The sequence below is a fragment of the Calidris pugnax genome, unplaced genomic scaffold (assembly GCF_001431845.1).
Source record: "Calidris pugnax isolate Ruff unplaced genomic scaffold, ASM143184v1 scaffold113, whole genome shotgun sequence".
Classification (NCBI taxonomy): Eukaryota; Metazoa; Chordata; class Aves; order Charadriiformes; family Scolopacidae; genus Calidris; species Calidris pugnax.
Genome location: NW_015090879.1, coordinates 2,987,849 through 3,009,069, shown reverse-complemented (window position 1 = coordinate 3,009,069; position 21,221 = coordinate 2,987,849).

The following is a 21,221-nucleotide window of genomic DNA, read 5'->3' as shown; positions in this document are numbered from 1 at the left end:
GGTGCAATCCCGAGGATGTGGGGGTGTAGTCCCAAGGATGGGGTGTGCAATCCTGAGGATTGGGGGTGCAATCCTGGGGATGTGGGGGTGCAATCCTGATGATGTGGGGGTGCAGTCCTGAGGATGGGGTGTGCAATCCTGAGGATGGGGGGGTGTAGTCCCAAGGATGGGGGGTGCAATGCCATGGCCCCGCCGCCGCCGCCGGGCTGAGCCGATTGACACCAGCTGCGGAGGCTCCATCTCCTCGTGTCCGTGGTGGCTCCGCGCCCCGCGGGGAGCTTTGCGCAAGGCGATCTGCTGTGAGGATTTGCACATAAGTCACAGGGTTTAACCGAAATCCAATTTGCCGGAGAGGAGTGTTGGTTTAGATTATGGAAGAACAATTCAGTTGTGGGTGTGCTGGGAGGGGAGCGGGCGCGGGGCAGGGGGGACGGGGGCCGTTCCCTGCCCACCGCCAGGTTCGGCGCAGAGTTCACTGAGCCTGAATGAAAACAAATGTAAAACTGATAGGTACATTTGTAACCCATTACCGGGCCGGCTTTATGAAACCTTAAACTTGCTGGCGAGGGGAGGGAGGTGGCGGCTTCCAAAATATTTTTTCCTAAATGAGAAAGTTGCTTCAGATCGCGCCGGTTCTCGTGCGGGCGCTGGGACGAGGCCGAGCCCCCGCGCCTGAACCCCGGCAGCTGCCAGGAAACACACCCTGGCTGCACCTTGGTCTGATTAATGCCACCGCCAGAGCCAGGTTGTGGTACCCCAGGACCACAGGACCCTCGGTGCGGAGGGGGTGGGATGGGGGGTAAGGGTGCAGGGTGATCGGTGCGGGGTGATGATGGGTGGTGGGTGATGGGTGCAGGCTCGGTGCCCACCCTCTGCTGCTGGAGCAACCAGAACTGTGCAGATGTTGGTGGTGCCAGGGCTTCTCCCCCCTCCAGAAGAAGCTCCCAGAGGCTGTCAGTGCCCAGTGCAGCTCGGAGGGGTTTGGAGAGCGCAGATGGGGGCTCTAAGATGAGCGTGTGAGCAGATATTTTCAGCATATTTGAGCAGCTTGGCCAAATATGGGTGGTGTTGTTTTTTTTTTTTCTCTTTCCAAAGGGCAGCAAAAACTGCATCCCTCACATGGAGCCCGCTCTCTGCCAAACTCCAGGCCTCCAGGGCATGAAGGTATGAGAGATTCTCAAAGGAAGGATTTGCCAGAAATTTTTTTTAGGAGTTGTAAAAAATTTTCCCTTAGTCTCATTCTCGGATGCAACTGAACCATTTCAGGTGAAACTTTCCAGAAAACAAAACAAAATGCAATGAAATAAAATGCATCCTGAGGCAGTCACGCAGCTGAGAAAACGTCCACCCAGTTGACTTGTGTTTTGCAGATTTAATAGCGACTGCGTGGAGGTGCCTGTAATAGGATGCGCCCGGCAGCCTCAGCAATGGCCTGTCTCGGTAGGGCCAGGGAGGGATTTTGAATTCTCTAGTTGTAGAAATAGAATGTATTTAAAAAGAAAAAAAGAATAGAGAATAGAAGAAAAATTAAGAAGAAATAAATCTAGTTTTCAGTCAGCACCACATCCCAGTCTGTATTGTCACTGCCCTGTCCCCAGTGCTGAGCTCCTGGCACAGAAGGATGGGGGGGGACAGGTGGCTCATGGTGAAAACTCCCAAAAGTGGCAGTTGGGCAGGTGGCAGGTCACTGGTGGCACCGGTGTTTGGTCACACAATGGAGGTTTGGGCTCCAAGAACGGAGCCAACAAAGCGTCACTGGGCACAGAGGGGATGGAGAGCCCAGCCCAGGGTGTGAGAACAAGATGTCACCTGACCCACAGAGCCTGGTTTGGGGGGTTTGGGTGACTCAGGGGGTTCAGAGGGTCTGGAGGGCTCGGGGGATGCAGGGACAGCCAGGGTGGCCCATGAGACTGGGGCTGTGCACCCCTGTGCTGGTGCTGATGGGGGGTCTCCCGTTGCCGTCCCCTGGCAGGGACGTGCTCTGGGATCCGCACCACTGGGAAACACGGCTCCCTTAGCACAGGTGGGGATCCACGGACGGGCCCCAGGGAAGTTTCAGCCGGGCAAGCTGGAGGAAATGAGCTTCCTTTTCAGAAGGGGCACCGTGGCTTTACGGCGTGGAAGCGATGTGCGAGCATAAGTATCCCATTACAGCCATCTGCGCCATCGCCCGGGCGCTCCCCGGCCCTCGCCACGCCGGCCGCTCGCTGAGCGTTTGAAAATGGAGACATCAAAGGTGTCTGCTTTATTTATGAGTCATGTTCTAGTGACTCATTCTGGTCAAAGCATGTGTTGGGGGATGTTTTAGCCATTCTGATAATGTATTTGTATAAAACCGGCACCCGGCTGTTAAATAACACGACGTGTTCCCCGGTTCCTCTCCGCATCCCGCTTCATCTCCAGGGCGGGAGGGTCCCTGGTGAGGTGTCTCTGGGGGGGTTGGTGTCTGCCTTTCACTTGGCTGTGCCCACACCAGTGTGTGTCCCCAATGAGTCCCCTGGGACCATCTCCACCTCTTCCCGGCAGGGTGGGGGCACGGGGGTGGCAGCCAGAGCTGCAGGGCTTGGGGGCACTGGCAACTCCCTCCAGACCAGGGGTCACCACGGGTCCCCACGCTCAGCCAGAGCCAAACCCACCCAAGGTGGAGCCAGTCTCTCTACTGTTTTCATCCCTTCTCATTATTTTACAGCCCTCGCCAGTGCAGAATCCCAATTCCCCCGTGTCTGTCTGGTTGTGATACTTGTCCCTTGGCAAGGTCACCAGTGGGGAGCCCTGGGCTGCTGCAGGATGGAAACGGGAGTGAATTTCCAGACCAGCACATGTTCTAGTATCGGGTTCCCAAGCGTAAATGACGCTCCCTGCCAGGGCAGGAGCTTTTTATGGATGAACTCGCACTTGAAAGTTTGACCCTCAAATCCTGTGCAATGCACATGAATTTTGAAGGAAGAAATATTGGGTTTTATTTCTTAAAGGAAAATAAATGTGATTTCAGAATAAATCAATAGAACATGACTTTGCTCGGTGGAATAAGCCAAGTGGAGACATGGAAAAATAAACTCTTTCTGACAACTCCTGCTGAAAGATCCTCATCTATCCAGGTCATGGGATCAACAGCGAGAATGGCAGCCACTTGAACCCTGGCAGAGAGCCCTCCCTGGCTCTGACAGATGTTCCTGGCACTGAAGCAGGAGGATGTTTTGCTAGTTGCTTCTGGTCTGGAGGAGGCCAGCTCCTGGGCAGCCGTGGAGGCTCCCTGTGCCATGCTGGGAGCACTCCTGGCTTTGGCAGGCGATGCCCGCCTGGAAAGCCTGGTGCTGGGCATCACCCAGGGGGGACGTCTGAGCCCCACCAGCCCCCACCTGCATCCCATCCCACCGTGGGGATGGTGGGTGGTGGCTCAGGGGTTGGGACCAGCGTTAGGGGCAGTGGGCAAAGAGCTGAGGTTCCACCAGCAGCCTCTGCTGAGGTTGAAGCATCATGAAGGGGTCTGGAGGCACTGGGGGGCTGAGCATCTGCTTCCCTCCACCTTGTCCATGGATGTGGGTCCCGATGTGCAGGGGGGACGAGGGCCCCTGCCCCGGGGGAGGCCCCGTTCCCCATCCTCCTTTTGCCTGCAGGAGACAACAGTATTAAACCAAAGACAAGCAATTTAGGAAGGCTGGCAGGACAAAGTCCCGCTGCGAGCTCGAAAGGTGGCACCTGGAGTCCCAGCAAAGTCACTAAAATGGGGAGAAATTCTCATTTAATTTGGTTCATTTGTTATAATGATTCTTCACCGTGGGCCATATTAAACACTTCAGTGATTTTTTGCCTCTAAAACCCTCTTGCAGGGATCGTGATGAAAGGTATATTTATTGTACTTCAGCTTGGAAAGTTGTTTCAGATGTTTCCAATTCATCAACCAGTTCAGACATCTGTTCCTGGTTGGGGCAGAAAAGCTTAACTTGCACACACACACAAAAAAGCTCTCATTTTGGAGATTTTTATGATGAGCTTTCTAATCCTAACAAGTTGTCAAATAGCGCTAATAGCCAGGTCACCCGTGGCCCCCAACCCCCTCCTGGCTGCCAGGTAGGACCCACGGTGGCCACTCGGCTGCGGGGGCTCAGTGATGACCCCCACATGGGCTGTGTGTCAGGGGGGAGCAGAGGGACCCCCTGGTGCCACCCTACCAGGGGCTGGTCCAGCGGGATGTGTCTGGGGCTGCACGGCTCGTCTCGGGATTGCAAAACCCAGCTTTAAGACAGAGCAAAACTATAATATTTAGAAATGCTCTGCTACAGAAAATAAAGCCTCAAAGCGAATTTTGAAAGAGGGGGGCTGAAATTAACCGAGGCAAAAAAATCAATGGCTTTGTGCTGGTTACAAGTTTTCAATAAATATAAACTATTTCACTCCACCAAAAAGGCAGTGAGGTCATTCCAAATAAAAAAAAAATCAAAATGATTCATTCAGAAAATGTCAAAACAGGATGTTTTGATAGTGTCAGCGGTCTATTTCCAGATTTCTTTCGAAAGATATTTTAGTGAAACCGACCAGGTTGCAGGAGGTGCTGTGATTTGGGAAGAAGAACCACATGCTCCGACAGGACACGGGCAGACACATCTCCCTCCCCTCCGCTGGCCCAGAGATTTCCTCCAGCGCTCATTAATACTGGCGGCTGCGAGGACTGGGATTGTAATGAATCCCAAAGGCTCGTGTCCCAAAGGCTGAGTCAGAGGCCAAGCTGAAGGCAGACACCGAGCTTTGGAAGAATAAAGCCCAAACCCAAGCAAGACACACACTCACCCCCCAAAACCCCAGCGTCCATCAGAAGCTGGGGGGGATCTCCTCGATGCTGAGGGTGTCTGAAGGACAAGGGGCAAGAGGAGGGGGCCTGGTGACGGGACAAGGGGCACAAGCTGGAACACAGGAAATTCCATCTCAACATGTCTTTCCTGTGAGGGTGGCAGAGCCCTGGAAGAGGCTGCCCAGAGAGGGTGTGGGATCTCCTTCTCTGGAGACATTCAAGCCCACCTGGCCTTGATCGTGTGTGACCTGCTCTGGGTGACCCTGCTCTGGCAGGGGGTTGGACTGGATGGTCTCCAGAGGTCCCTTCCATCCCCTGCCAGTCTGTGATTTCTGTGATGTGACTTTCCAGCACAGCCACGGGGACTGGGGTGCCCTCCTGCCACCCACCCCGCCATGGTGGGCAGGGGGCTGGGGACCCCCTGGGCACTGCTGGAAGCTCTGGGAACTTCTCTTCCCTGCACCAAGCTGCTTTCCTGGGAGAGCCATGCTCCGGGAATGTCAGCTCCTTAATTAATCCTGAGCCCTGTCACCTGCCTGGGGTGTAAACCCCCGGATACTCTCTGTGTCTGGCCCAAAGGGGGAGTAAGGAAAGTTAATTGAACTCTGTCCTTCAAAGTCCCCCAGAAGCTCTCCCGTTTCTCTGTGCCAAGCAGCCGGAGTTTCCCGGAGCCTAATCCCTGGCGAGAGACAGACTGTCTAGTGACTCGGTGAATGCAGCAAATCCCGGCCGGGTGAATCTGCCCTCCGGTGCCGCGCGGAGATTCTTTAATTAAAGCAAATGTTGCCATGGTGGGGCATAGAAAGCTCTTGACAGATGCAAGCTGGGGAACAACAGACAAGGCACAATCTCATTAGCACCTGCAGCTCCATCTGGTTATTGGATTGGGATGCTTTGAATTTTTATTGTATGGTCTCCGTAGGTTCCCACACCTCTCGTGGTGCGAGGCGCAGGTTTGTGGAGAGTCACAGCCATCCCCGTTCTCACCAGCACCTCTCCCAGTGGGATGGGACCCTTCCTGCGGGTATCAGGGGGACAACAGCTCCTGCTCTGACCTTTGGAGATGAGGCAGGTTCTAGCAAGCTCGTGTCTGGCATGGACAAGGTCCATTAACACAGCACCCAACTCCCTGAGGATGGCAGGAGGGTGTGGATCCTGCCCCCAGCCCAGGGAACAGCCACCGATGGAGAGCTGAGCATCTCACCCTGCTGAGCATCTCACCCTGCCACTGGAAGTGATGGCAGAGGCTGGGCCATCTAACAGCTCCCAGCACTGCTGCCTGTGATCCCAGTGAAAGGCAGAGTGGCCTCTCCACTGGATGGATGTGCCACACAGGACCAGTCACATCCTGGGGAGCTGGACTGGGACACGCTGTGAAATGGCACAGGATGGCACCCCGGGGCTGCAGACCAGGCATCACGGGACAGAGAGGTGCTGCCCTTGCTGGGGATGCCGCTGTGCGGGAGTGGGGGAAAAGAGGGTTTGTGCCTATTCCTGATTCCAGCTGTAAAATCCTTTTGTGGCCTCCCATTTTAGAAGCAATGAGTCACACAGGAGGCAGGCTCCCAGCTGGGTATGCCTGCTGTCCTGTCCCATCCCATCCCATCCCATCGAGTGGCAGCACTGGAGCCATCCCCGTCCAGCAGCACACGATCCATCCTCTGAGCCACTGGTGAGGAAGGCTCCAGGTCCATTTCTTATCCCCATCCCAGGCAGCCGCCGCAATCAGAACAGCCTGCTTTCTGCAGCAATTATCGTATTTGCCTTTGCTCAGCCAGCTTTATTTGTAAACTGAATGGGAATCAGAATGACCCAACTTCAAAGCCGAGCTGAGACGCTGGGACTGGGCAACACCTGGGGCTCTTACCCGGCACCAGCCCAGCTTCAGCCTTCACTGAGACGTGGAGCTATTCAGCATCCTCCATCCCACCCTGGCACATCCTCCCATTCCTGGTCTCTGCCCATGGCCAGGGCAAGTCACAAACAGGGTGTGACAAAGCCTTTGTGGCAGCTCTCTGCCCCCGAAGAGCCGAGCGGCACTTGCTGTTGCTGCTGCTGTGCTTCCAATTAGCTCACATCTGTTCCAGCTATCCTTCCCTCCAGCCCCCACCTCGAGCGCCTGCAAGTGATTTTATGCAGTAATAACAGAAATCACGAAACCTGAAATAAATCTAAACAAAAGGAATCATTCAAATTACCCTTAACCCTTTGAAGACCAGGCCCTGCCCGTAACAAAGGGGCTCAGGTTCAATGTGCTCCACGACACAGATCCAGCATCGTGGCCAGATGAGCCGTGACCTGCGAGAGAACCCGGCTGCTCGCCTGGCTCGGGCTCCCGAGCACAATGGATTATTTATGCTGGGAGTATCTGACCCAGATGTGTGGTGCAGCACCCTGTGGTTCCAACGGCATCCAACCTCTCCACTCGGTGGGCACCAAACCCCGTCTCTGCTTTGCTGTGCAAGACGGGGGTCCCACAGTGACACCTGACTTCAGTCTCTAGAGTTTTCCTGCTGGAGGGGTCAGATCTGATTGTGCTGGGAAAGCTGCCGAGGTGTTCTGTTTTCCCATCCTATCATGTGGTGCAGTGTTACGAGATGTAAGGTTTAATTTCTCCTTGCTTGGGCTGGCTGCTCCTGCTGTATCACCCCAGAGCATCGGGGCGAGCGCCTCCCTGTGCATTTCTCCTCTGCCCGGGGAGGTGAAGTGTTGTTGGTGGACTCAAGAGCAGCACCCAACCCCACCACCCAGACGTGGTGAGCCACTGGTGGAGTTCACAGGGAGCTGGCGGTGCCTGGAACGCTGGTGACATGCTGCCCTCAGTCTGTTGGTCCCTGGCTGTGCTGCTGTCCCAAAGAATCGCTGCAGACTCGCAGGAAAATGAGCATGTCCTTCACCAAGGTCTGCACTGTGGTTTCCCATGGAACCAGCACCATCCAAGGAGAAGTTGTCTCCTTCTGAAGTTCTGCTTTAGCAGCCTGAAGCTCCACAGACCCACCAAGCACTATGTCCTGGCTCCCCCCTGTCCCTCCTGGTCCGTGTGGCTGAGGTCTCCTGCCATCTCCCCCTCCCCACTGCAGGTACCAGCACACGTTACTGCCCTGGACCACTTGGGCCAACAACCAACGTGCTTCACACGCTCTGCGATGGCTGGGTTCACCACGGCTTGTGGCCAGGCTCATCCTGGGATGGCCAGATGGCTTTGACACCAGATGGCTCGGTCAGACCCACATATGCCTGTGACAAGGCAGGCAGAGCCCAGCGGCCACGGTCTCACCATGGTCTCAGCCCATGAATGGAGCTCTCCTACACCATGGCCACCCTGGGATTCCTGGCCTGGAAGGCTCCAGATGTCCACAGCGTTTTTATTACTGTACTCCAGAATTCTCAAAGGCCCAAATAAATAAATAATAAAGCTTTTTTTTTTTTTTTTTTTTTTTTTTAAGGAACCCACCAGCTTCTTTCAACATGGCCCAATTCTGAGGCATTTCTGCGGGTTGTTGCAAATGACCCCCAAGCAGGAGGTTAATGCTGGTGGTTGTGGTTAGCAGTCACCCACAAGCTGGAGGCTTCTGACACTGCTAATAAGGCACATGTGTGTGAAGGGAGAATACAGCATGTGGCAGCACCAGGATTTCCTGCGTTCGGGGCTGTCTGAAGCTCTCCGGCAGGACGAGCACCAGGGCTCAGGTTTCCCTGACCCTCTGGGGCAGGCACACAGATCATCTGGTGGCAGGAGGGCACTGCCACCCCGGCCGAGCACCACACTTCTCTGCCTGTGAGGAGCTGGGCAATGGACACCAGCTCTGGCATGGAAGAGGCTGGTGCAGCCACAAGCATCCAAAAGGGAATCAGGTGGGTGGGCGATGCTTCCCCCCCTCTGCCCCACCAGCAGGCACACCTCCCCCCCATTCCTGCTGATCTCCAAATCCGAGGTCAGAGAGCTCAGATTTTGAGTAAAGATCCATCTACATCTAAGTCTGGTTGTGATTTTTTACTGGTTATTCATAGTCCAGAGACCTGTGTCCAGGAACCTGTCTCGCATGGCAATGAGCATCTCTCGAGCCTGCCCTCACAACCAACATCTCCGTAGGTTTCTGTCCCAGCACACAGCAACCCAGCCTCTCCTCTTCTCCCTGCTCCCCTCCAGACTCCAAAATTCCCTGATAAGCTCAACCCCAACTTGAGCAGCTGACTGGGGACACAACTGCAGAGCAGAGAATAAAGCACCAATTTGTCAGTGTTGGTGTGGTGACCACAAGTAGCTTATCGTTCTGTGTGCCCCGTATGAATATGGATCCCATGTGAACACCTGGCTAATTTAAGGGAAAAGAAAAAAAGGAGCATTAAAGATGGCATATTCAATAAATTAAAATCCACCTCTCCAGAGAGGTGTCAGAAGAAGAAAAAGAGGAGAAGGCTCCCGAGCAGGATGAAGATGGCGAGTTCCTCGTGGCACGCAGGAAGGTGGTAGCCTGCTGTCCACAGATCCATGGATTTGCAAAGCCCACTCTCTGTCAATCAGATAAATTACTCCAAACCCAGAATCCTTAGGAATTTGTCTCACAAGCAGTACAGTACTTTGACAAGTTGCACTGCTAAAGAAATGCTGTTTTACAGCAGCAGTATCCCATTTTGCTATCACGCTGTAACAGCGAGTTTTGCAGGATCTACGCTCCTCGTACTCCGCAGTCACAGTAAATGTGTTTTTCACTTTCTTACCATGCTTAAAAATAGCATTAAGTTTTTGCTGATCACATGATTTAAAAAAAAAAAAAGAAAAAGCTAATTGAATGATGCAGGGAGTAAAAACATGTGGCACAGTAAAAACAAATTAGGTTCGCATATGTTTTGTGTAACCCTCAAGACTTGTCTGTATTAGATATCAGTAATGAAAAGAATATTAAACTCTAACAGCACAAAATACCATATGCTTAGGAATTCAAAGAGGAACAATGTATTTGCATTGGATGCTCCTGAATGGAAAATGCCCACAAATAAACATTTTTTCCTTTGCTGTGGAAAAAAAAGTATCGTTCCTCTACTATTCGGTAACTTTTTAGTGAGCTTTTAGGTGCTGCTGCTGAGTCCCTGGAAACCATCTGTGCCTTCACCCCGGTGGTGGCTCCTGGTCTGGGGGTGCAGGGACACACGTCGAGGATGGCCACGCGCCCCTCGGCAGGGGCAACACACATGGGGGGCTGGTGGCCCTGCACACACGGTTCCTGTTGGGGGGCACAGGCAGGAGCCAGGGCTGGCAGAGGCTCAGTGATGGCCAGGAGGATCCTGGCTTTGCCTTGGTTTTACCCTGTGTGCTGGGGAGAGGCATGGCCAGCCGCGGGGAGTCATGCCCCATTCCTGTCCCCATCCCCATCTCCATCTCCATCCCCCTTCCCATCCCTGTCCCTGTCCCATCCCGTGTGGAGCCCCGGGGGCAGCCCTGGCCCCAGGCGGGAGCGTGTGTTTCTCCCTCCTGTTTACGAGCTGCGAGTGGGGATCCTCGGCGTGACTCACCGCCTGCAGCCACGAGGCAACCACAACTGTAACTTTCCAGTTTGCCTCGGAAAAAGGGGGGAGGGCAGCGTGAAGGGGGGGGGGGGAAGAGCTGGAAAACGTTAGGGAAAGGCAGCAAAAGGCTCTAAAGAGACCAGAGGCAGCTGAGAAAAACAACAAACAGTCTTAGAAGGATATTAACATTTTAACGAGAATTCCTTTAATTTAATCACAGTGAGATTCACCAAGAGGAGGAAGAAACGGAAAGCTTCATCTGAGCCCTTAACGAAAAAATCTTCATGTTACGGGCCAGTGCTCCTGCAATTAATTCCCCTGGTGGAGTGTTTCCATGTGCACCTCCGGAGTCAGAGCTTTCACGCCTTGGCGCTCGCGGAGCAACCGAACGGACGGCAGAGATTTATCCGCTTTAATCTTCTGCATCTCCTTCTGATGTTTGTGGCATCGCAGACATTGACACGGCCACTCGCTGGGACGTCCCAAGTGGAAACATGTGAGGTGGCAGGAGGCTCTGCCCCGTGGCCCTCTGCAAAAACACCCTGCGAGTCGCTGGGCACGGGGCTGCGAGCAGCAGGGACACATTGAGGGGATGGGGCTGGTGACCCTAGAAATGGGGTGGTGACAGGGCACCAGCCAGAGACGTCTGGGAAATCCTGCTGTGGGCAGCAGTGAGTGGGAGGCAGTGGGGTCAGCCCCACGGCGCCCGTCTCGGGGGGGAGCGACCTCCACAGAGGGGCTCCATGTTCCTTGTGCCATGGGACCACCGGGCACTCGTGGGGGACTCAGTGTGAGACATCCCCAGCGGGCAGAGTGACCCTGCCCAGCGCAGCGGGGTGTCACGGCAGAGCCAAGGAAGCTGCTTGGTGAGTGCTTCCCTCACCCTGCCCCAGCAAATAAAATAAACTCATTTGGATTTTACGTGGAAGCCGCGTTTTACTGCCTCTGAGATCAGCCGTGGTGCAAGGGAGCTGAAGTCAGACAATACAAATGACACGTCCTAAACGGCATTTTTAAAAGCTCAAGGCAAGCTTGTAAAGATTTTATTTGTATACGAGGCTGTAATGAATAAAGGAGTTGGCATTGCCGCCTCCACCACCCTCCAAGAGCCCTGTCTGCTTTCCCCAAGTCACCGCACCAGGGAGCGGGGCCGTGACGCCGGATCCTCGGCGCCCGGTGGCCGCTGCCTGGGGCTTGGTGCATGGCCATGGGCAGAGGGGGTTCAGAGAGGGTGGCACCCCCCGGGCTCGGGGCTGGGGTCACCTCTGCCCATCACCTGGCACAGCCTGGCTCTGCTCAGGAAAGCTGCTGCCGGCTCTGCTGGTGACACAGTTCCCCATTTTCAGGCTTACAGTTTTGGGAAGTACTTCAATAAAACCATATTTCGCATTTAGTAATTTTTCTTGGGGAAAAAAAGCAGGGTGTGGAGATTCTGAGAGCCCAGGGAGGGATGTCCTGGAGGGCTCGGCCGGGACCCTGCCCGCTGGGGTGGCCAGGCTGAGCCCTGCTCCGAGCCGGCTGCCACCGCCACGTCCCTGCCCCGGCTCCCCAGGCGGGTCCTGTCCCCCCCCCGGCCCCTCCGGCACAAAATCCACCGCTGCCCTTTCCCAGACGCCCTTCCCAGGCTGCGCGGGGTGATTTCACCACGTTAATCCCGGGCAACTGCTGAACCATTGTCTGCCCAGCGCTGAGCTAGGATATTATGGCTGGGAAAACTTCCTTCCGAACTGCAAGCTGTGTGAACAGAACTTGTTTAAAATAGCTGCTTTAACAAACAAACAGGGCCAGCTCCATTTCCATCAGCATCTCCCCTCCTCAAACATCAACATTTATGTTTCGGTAACAGGAGACCGCCTTCAGAGCAGCCCTGGCCCTGGTTGTGCTGATCCTCAGGGCTCTTGCCCGCGCTGCTGGCAAAGGGCAGGAGAGAGGAACCCGCTGAACGGCCAATTTGTGCAGGACAGAACCCTGGGGGTCCCAGCGTAGGTGCCACCAGCCCCACAGCACCCACTGCCCAGATCTCGGCCCCGCAGGGTGCCCGAGCAGCAAGGGCTACCCCGGGTGCCTGGGGAAGGGGCTGGTCTTTTTGGGTGCGTTCCCCAGGAGCATTGGTGCCAGAGAGCCCGGGAAGCACAGAGCATCCTGAGGACCAACTTTGAAGCCCACATTGTTTTCATTTGGATGTTGTTATTAAAAAAGTCACTTGCATGTTTTCTGGTAAAACAGTTTGCTGAAATGTTTCCTCTTCTCCTCCAGCCCAGCCCAGAAACTGTCGGGAGCACACACGGGGTCTGACCATGTGGCACCTGGGCGAGGGGTGAGAGGGGATGGAGGTGCAGTTGGCTTAGCAAAGGGATGGAGGTGGGTGAGGGCTGGGAGCCCCCCGAGTGTCCTGGGCACCAAGATGCTGTCGGGGCTGGCTGACCCTGGTGTGCCCGATCTTCCTGCTCCTGCAGCCAGGGTGGGAGCTTATGCTGTATCCAGAGGTATCTGATAAGGCTAAACAGTGGGGCTTGTGCAAAAAAGAAGCGTGGTGTCATCATCGGTAGGAACCCAGGGATGCTGTTGCTGCCTCTCCAAGCCAGTTCTTGAGAAGAAAGGGTGGCCTGTGCTTTGGAAACCACTTTCACCGACTGGTAAACCCAGAGGATCCCTGCTTCTCAGTTGGAAACTACCCCTCTAACAGAGTAAATTAATTATGTCCCCAAGACAGTGCGAGAAGCAGCGAGGAGGCCAGCTGGAAGCAGCGCTGAGTCCTCTCGCACCAAGGGCCAAGTTCCACTTCACATGACATCAGTGGGTGCTTTGACGGCGATGCCAACGCACTCGGGGTCTGTCCCGGGTGCAGACAGCTGCCTTCACGGAGAAGAGAAAACCCAGGCCCTCGGATGGTGCTCCCAGCTCACACAGTCCCCTCCCTGCCCTGCCTTTGCGAGGGGATTTGGAGTGCATCACCCAGCTCGGGCAGGCTCTGCCCCTGGGACACACAGGGTGTCCCCAAGATGCTCGCAGCAACACTGCTCTTGAACCCCATCGCCCAGAGAGCCCTGGCCAGGAGGAACAGCCTTGGGACAGGGCGTCCTCCTGCCTCTCCTGCATGCCGGCTGGGGCTGGCAGCCCTGAGAGGCTGAGCAAGCTGGTGGGGGCTACCCAGGGCAGGCAGTGGGCAACCAAGTGTGCAGAGTCCCTTTGCCCTTGGGACAGGGCGAGCTTGACCACCTGAGATACTTTCAGCCCTGTGGTGTGGGGATGGGAACTGGCAGAGAGCTGTCCCCAGAGCCTCTCCTCCACCCAGCCTGAGGAGAGGGCAAAGCCGTTGCTGATGGGAGGCCATTTTGTGGCAGCGAGCGGCAATTTGGGGCAGCTCCTGCTGCTGGGGGTGCTTTGCTGGGTGATGCTCCCCTCCTGCAGCCTGGGGTGGACACGAGCAGCGTGGGAAGCAGAGCTGGAGCAGAGGCAGGAGAGCCCCAGTGCCAGCCCCAGGGGACACCACAGTCCCCCTCAGCCATGGTCATGTGTCAGGGACAGTCCCTGCTCAGCCTTGGCTCTTCAGCACCAGCCCTTTGAGCCTCGTGTGCCAGGCAGGATGGGACCATCTCTCCTAGGACCAAGCAGGGGACAGAGTGTGATGGGCACAGGTCTGACTTGGCTTGTCCGAGCCCGTCCCCACGCAGCTCCCGAGCAGCGGCAGAGCCCGGTGGCCGTGCCACGAGCCAGGGGGAGGCTTCACGCCGTGCACTGCCTCCCCCCCAAGCGGGCGCTCAGGTTACACTTGACATAGTGAAGTGGCAACAAAATGGATTTAATTTATTTACTTTTAAATGTAATGATGGAAAACAAAACATGTTGCAAAAGTTGTTTGTTTCGTACCAGCTCTGCACAGACCCACGGAGGAAGGAGTGGCTCCTGGCAGCTCCCGCTCTTCGGAGACCGGCGATTACTGAGCCGACACGCTGTGCCAGGGACCAGACGGCTGCTGGAGACACCCTCCCTCCCCAGGGGCTGTGCTGGGCACGGCCGAGCCTCAGAGTGGGACATGTCCCCAGCAAGGGCACCCGTGGGGGCTGCAGACCCACTGTTGTGCAGAGTCATGGGTGCCTCAGAGAGCACCCAGGCTTCAGGGACCCCAAGGGAGCGATGGAGGGAGGTGAAAGCAATGAGCGTGTTCCTGCACACCCTCCAGCAACACCCCTGGTCTCCTGTGCAGGGCTGGGGCTGGGACGTGCAGGAGGGACAGTGACTGGTGTGTCCTGAAAGCCAGGCCCCGAGATGCACCCTGAGGCACCAGCCCCCTCCGTCCAAACTTTCCCGTGGCACCGTCAGCCCTCAAAATTTACGATGGACCACCGAGCCTGGGCATTGTCAAGAGCCTAATTGAAAACACTGTGAAGGCAACACGGCAGCATGGCCGGGGAGCCCGATGCTGATGGCCACCCGGGTGCCCCGTGGCATGGCAGCCCCAGCACGGCGCAGCCGGTGTGCGGTGGCGGCGCGGGGACGGGTGCCCCCTTCACGGGCACTGCCCAGCCCCGGGTCCATCCCAGCAGGAGCCTGTGGGCAGGGGAGAGGCCCCAGGGAAACGTCCCACAGATGTGCTGCCTCCTGTGCGGGAGGGTGCTCTTTCCCAGAACTTGGTTAGGAGATACTCATGAGTTAATTAATCCTTGAGTTTTTAAGCAGAGACATATTTATGAGCCTTGTAAGAGGCTGGGGCCCGGAGAGACATTTCTTTATTCTTCCTCCAGCTCAGCTGAAGGAAACCATAAGGGGAAAGAGCAACTGAGCCACGAAAGCATGGAAGATGGATTTCGGGCTGATGATGGGGAAACAAAACCCAACTTGCCTGGGTGGGAGCAGTGGCCAAGTGACAGCTCCCTTCCCTCTCCTTTGTCTTCTCGTCCTTTGTCTACAGGGTGCTCGCTAGAGCCCGGCTGCTGGATGCTGGGGTATCTCTGGCATTTGAAGTGCATATGTGAAACACACATGTGGGATGAGTGCCCACCATGAGCCTCCCCAGCTCCTTTGGGCTGGAGGGGGCAACTGTCATGGTCCTGTTGCCCCCGGCCAGCAGCCCTCAGCATGGGCAGTGCCGGGCAGTGCTCTGGTGCCATGAGCTCCAGCAGCTGGAGCCACCCAAAGAACAGCCAGCAAGGACACAGGAGGGACCACACTGCCCGCACCTCTCTTGGCACAGCCCTCACCCAGCACTCTCCTCTCCTCCACCCTCAGAGGGACAGGGTCACCTCCAGTTCCTTTCTCCCCACTATGCTGCGGGGCATCCTCTGCAGCCCCCTCTCAAGCACACCTGCAGGCACTTTGCAGCTCTCCAAACTGCACATACGTGGAGTTGTGGATGAGGAAGGTGTTAAACCAGCTTCTCGCTCCCTTCCATCCTCATATGCAGCCTCCCAGTGAGCGAGTGCTGGCCCCAGGAGCCTGCCTTTCCCTCCTAAGTGGGATCTCTCAGGAGATCTGGGACACTGCTGTGAGAGGGTGGAAAATGCTGCTGGTTGCCTGCAGGCCAGGGAGCAGAGAAGCGCAATGATGGTGATTACATCAGCCAAGACGACGATGGAAAACCAAGAGTGGAAGGAGCATCCACTGTGCTTTTGCGAGGCTCCTCTGCTGCATCACCAGCGGCCAAGAAAGTGCGTGATGGGGACAACCAGATGCCTTCCTGGGCAGGGCACATTTTTCCAGGCGAAGGGCTTGGAACTAAGGCTATTTCGCTTTATCCCTTTCCTCAGCGTGAGCTGCTTGTGACATTCCGTGTCTCTCTGCAATCACCGGTTTATCTATCCACCTCAAATGGTGCTTCCTCAGCTTTACTGCGCATCTTGGCCAATAGCGGCAGAGAAATGTGGCCACCACATGTTGGCAGCAATTGAATCCTGGGCACATTTTTTCTCTGCACAGCCTTTAAGCTGTGGGAACCATTTCAAAGGAAACCATTCCCCCTATAACATGCTTGTGATCTGAAGATGTCTATTTAGATGGCAGCCCGGCATTAATTTAGCAATTCACTACAGAGTTTGGCGTGATGTTTAAAGCACTAAAATAAATTGTGGTGAAGTCGTTTCCCTCAAACCAGATTGTGTGGTTTACATTATTTGTCAACCTTAAGTACAACTGGCATGTTTGTATCACTCATGCAAAGCCCCATTGTGCCTCTCTAGAAGGGGGAAGAATCCGCACAGAAACGCATCCAAGTTCCTGCCCCGGCAGTCTCATGTCCCTGGGAGATCTGCCCCGGAGGCACGCAGCCCAACTGGCTGGAAGAGAGCCTGGGCTTTCCTCAGGATGATGGGTGTTAAGTGCAGGCTCATATAGGTTATATTACAAAGGGCCGTTTTAATCAGACACAGATTTGTACTCTCTGCCTGCGGTGCCTAAAATCCACTGAGCCACAATGACTTAGACACGCACATCGGAGCGCACACGCATGCACACCCCCATGGGAACGGGGCTGCAGGGCTGGCCTGGTGGTTCATTGCCCACTGAGATGGTGCCCACCGCCCACTCCAGGTGACAGCCTGACTCCCTGCCCCGTGCTCGGTGGCCTCTTGCCCTGCTTGGCATGCCAGGAGCTGCCAGGAGGGAAGGGGCAGGTGAGGGGAGGCTTGCCCTAAGCCCATTGGGAGCCTGCCGAGTGCTTTGGGGCTGCCTTCTGGCACCTCTTCTCTCTCCAGAGAGGCTGTTTGAGGTCCCAGCCACACTGGCAGCCAAAGGGAGCCGGGGCAGTCCCACACAGGGGATGCCCGGGGGGCTGTTAGCCTCTGGCCAGGCTGAGATGCCTCTGCTCCAGGCTGGCTGGAGCACCAGGCACTGCTGTGGGCCCCCCCCCGTCTCACCCAGGCCGTGGCAGTGCCACCAGATCTGGCTGTTCCCGCTGCCTCTGGCTCTTGGTGTGCCGTGGGGACGTGTGTGGGGTCAGGCCGGGACAGCACGTCGACACTTTCACCCGCGCCGGCGGGAGCAGGTTGGAGGGGCGTGCTGTGGTGCTGCGCCTGCCTCCGGGCGAGCAGGCGGGATCCCGCCTGTGATCTCAGCGCTTTATCCCTTCCTTCCCTCAGTCCCTGCAGCCAGAGAAATCCCCGGATGGCTGTCACGGCTCTCCGCACACCAGCCGGCTGGCAGCGCCGAGGGTGTTTCATTCCTCCACCTCCCAGCGACTCAGTGATGCCAGAAGAGCCGTCCTGCGGGACGCGGCCAAGGCTTTGCACTGACACAATTGCACTCGCACGTCCCCTCCCGCCCCCAGCAGCTCTTGCAGGCTCTCACAGAGGGTGCTCCCCACCCCACTGAGCCACAGGGACCACAGGGCACGTCTGCTCTTCAGGACAGGGGCAACCTCCACTCCTTCTGCTTGGACACCGTGTTCCCAATCACCTGCGGGTCACCATCCAGTGATGGAAGGTCCTCTGTCCCCCTCTATCCTGGCCCCCACAGCACCCAGCCCTCCCTTTGCAGGTCTCTGGACCCTGTTGGCAACGTGTTCCCTGCCGTGCTCCCTGCAGGATATCAGCAGGCATGTGCCCTCCATGCTCTCCAGTTCACCACAGTGAACACTTGGGGAGCAGGAGCTCATCAGCTGCATTTCTTCTGCAGCATCTCTGAATTGTAAGAGACACCCAATTTTCTGGAAATTGAATTCAGAGACTCAGAAACTCCGCTGCTCCCAAGAGCCATCTGTGTCTGCTCTGTACTTGTTTGTGCTTTCATTGGATGGTGGCAGAAACTCCCTTGCTCGTATGAAAATTCCAAGGGATGGAGCAGAAGTGGGGCCAGGCTGCACAGACATCTGGCAGCTCCAGATGCAGCCACTCATCCCCTCTCGTCCCTGCACCCCGCAGCCCCACAGCCAGCACCCAGGTACCCTGTGCAGCGTTTGTCCTCGGCAATACTTTAGATGAGACATTGCCCCGTGCAAACACATCACACTAAGGGCAGCACAAAAGCTCCCAGCCCCGGCATTAATTGTCACATTTTTCTTCTGTAAGGATTAACGTTCCTGCTAACCTTGCAAACCTTCATTGAGCTACTGTCACCCCCCGAAACGCAGCACAATCGCCCAGGGATTAGGGTGTCTGCGGAGCAGCCTGTGCTCGCTATTGTGTGCTCCCGGCGGGGTGAGGAAATCCTGCGACATCAGCCGATAAGTCCCTGCGGCGGGGACGCCGAATCCACTGCAGGGCCAGGCACAAGCAGCCCCACGGGAGGTGGGGAATGACGGCCTGTGGTGGCACCTGGAAGCTGTCCCTGCAGCAGGGGGGTGGCTGGCAGTGCAGCTGGGCAGGTGGCACTTGCGCTTGGGGCAACCTTCTTATCACGGGCAACCACTGCTGGGGGCACCAGGGAGCCAGGAGGGTCCCCAGCCCCGTCCCCTCCTGGCAGTGGGTCTCCCCGCTCGGTTCTACCAGCGTCCGGCCGCTGCCCGCACCGGGCTCCTGCACCTCCTCATAAATCTGAATGCTGAGGAAATCCCATAAAAATTTAACAGGAAATACGGAGCCATAAAGGGAAGCCCTTGGCATTTCTTGCCGGCTGTCGGCAGTGCCCGCTGCGTGCGCGGCGCTCCGGCACCTGGCAGCCACAGCGGGACCTTGGCCGGGACAGCCTGGCTGGTTCCCACAGCCCTCCCTTCGGAGCAGGAGGAGAGGAGCATGGCAGCAGCACAGGCAGATGCTCTCGGGAGCAGGACTTTGGTTACTGCAGGCTCAGTCTCACAGACATAGGGCACAGGCAGAAGCTGTGTTGCAAGGATGCAAGAGACAAGAAGAATGCTAAAGCAAACACAAGATTTATGCACGTAGGTCCCAGGAGGGTCTTACAGTGCTTATAAATGACAATACATATTGTCGTCCCAACCCCCGTGTTCAGTAGCAAAGGGAAAGAAGTGGGAAGCCACTTCTGGAGCCATTGCACAATAACAGAGAATGGAAAACAACCTCATCTGCTCGTCCCCAACATCTGAGCCCTGCACCACCAGCATCCCCGCTCCCACAGCACTTTCCCAGGAGAAAGAGCCATCCCCTCCAAGGAGAAACAGGGTGGGTGGAGAGAGAGGAGAGCCCAGAGAAGGTGTGGAGCACAAAAAGCAGAGCCAGCATCCATCTGATGTGCCTGGACTGGGCTGTGCAGCCAGTGAACATCAAAGCGCCCGCTCCAGTCCTCTGCTTAGCACGGAGAAGGACTGAATGGAGTCTCTACCATGGATGGGTCTTAGTTTTGGGGCATCCATTTAATTTCTGGCCAAGGGCTTGAGCCGGCTGGGTCAGGGCTTGTCTCTTGCAGACCTGCACGACGGGGATCTGTGATGGCAGAAGCAGCATATCTGGAGACCCCCACAGCCCAGCAGGATCTGTACTTGGCTGCTCGTTGGCAGGGCATGCAGTGTTTGGAAGCCAGCAGTTGCTCATTGTTACTGCTGTGCAGTGGGATTTCATGGTAGTTGTTCATCAGCTTTGCACGTGTTTGATCATACGAATAGGGACTGAACCTCCCCACAAGTGACAGCAGCTGGCTGTCCAGGGTACGCTGGGGTTTTGGAGAAAAGATGCCCATTTTCATCCAGAAACACAGTGTATTCTCTGTGCACGTGGGGAGAATTTGACTTCTCTTTTCTGGCATCGTGGCAGGGAAATGGCTTCTCCCTCTGCCTTGGGGACATGCAGGTGGCCACCTGTGGGAAAAGAGCACTCCTGAAACGTGCCTTCCACAAGGAAGTTCAGAACAAATATGGTGCCAGAATGAGCATGAAGAGAAGGAGCAGGTCACCCAAAGCCCAAGTGAATTCCCTTTTCATTGGGCTTTGCCAGCAGGTGCGAGCAAATATCCCGGGAAAGGGTGTGGGTGGCCATGGGACCCTTCAGGGCTGCACTGGTGACACTGTCCTCAGCACTGTCTCCCAGGGGATGTGCCTCAGGGAACGTGCTGAGGGTTTGGCTGGTGGTTGTCCATAGAGCAACCGGGACCTCCCCAGCTAAATCCTGCAGCAACAGCTTTCCCTGGATGCCTCTGCTGCAGGCGTTATGTGGGCTTTGCATTTTAATCCATTTTATTTCATCTGGAGAAGCTTTGAGAAGCGAATCCTGCAGTCAAACTGGCTCTTCTCCAACTAATCTCCAGAGGCTGAACTGAGCCCTCGTGGGCAGAGAAGGACTGGGTGAGGGCACTCAGACCCTCGTCCTAGGCCACTGCAGGACTGCTTTTCATTGAACCCTTCTCAGATCATCCCTCATTTGCTATCAGGGCATCCATTTTCAAAAGCAGGTGGTGATTCTGGTTATCAGGACCCATCCTGGGACATCTGGAGGAAGGCTGATTTTCAGGAGACAGCAGCAGATGGGCTTGGTGCCTGTTGACAATTAGCCCCTTCCTATATGGCCCTGAAGTTTCTAGTGGGTTTTGAAAACCCAGTCAGTTGCAAAAAAACTTCTGTCTTCCAAAGGCAGAGGGTAGTGATGACCCCGCTCTGCTGGTCTGGCTTTGGCACAGACCAGCGCTTGGCCACGCACGCGCCAGTGCTGCAGTGAAACTGGGAAAGTTTCACTGGATTCATTTTTCACCAGAGAAGGTCATGGGGGCCGGGTGTCCCACGCTGGGAGGAGAAGTCAGCTCATGCCAGCGCAGCCACCAGCGCGGCGGTCCGAGCCGCTGGCGGGCCGGGATGGGTGGGAGTCCCCGCTTCGCCCGGCTCCGTGTCACCGATGGCTATTGGCTATTCCGGAGCTGGCTTCCATGAAGACTTTTTTTTTTGGTTTTGTTTTTTGGTAAAAACGTTGAACAATTCTGGATTCATCCCCATGTGGAGCGGGAAAAATTTTGAAATCTTGAACATTTTTGAGGGCTTAAAAACAATTTCCCACCCAGTTACAGCCACCAGTCCCATCAGGATGTGTTTGAAACCACTCCAGCAGGAGCT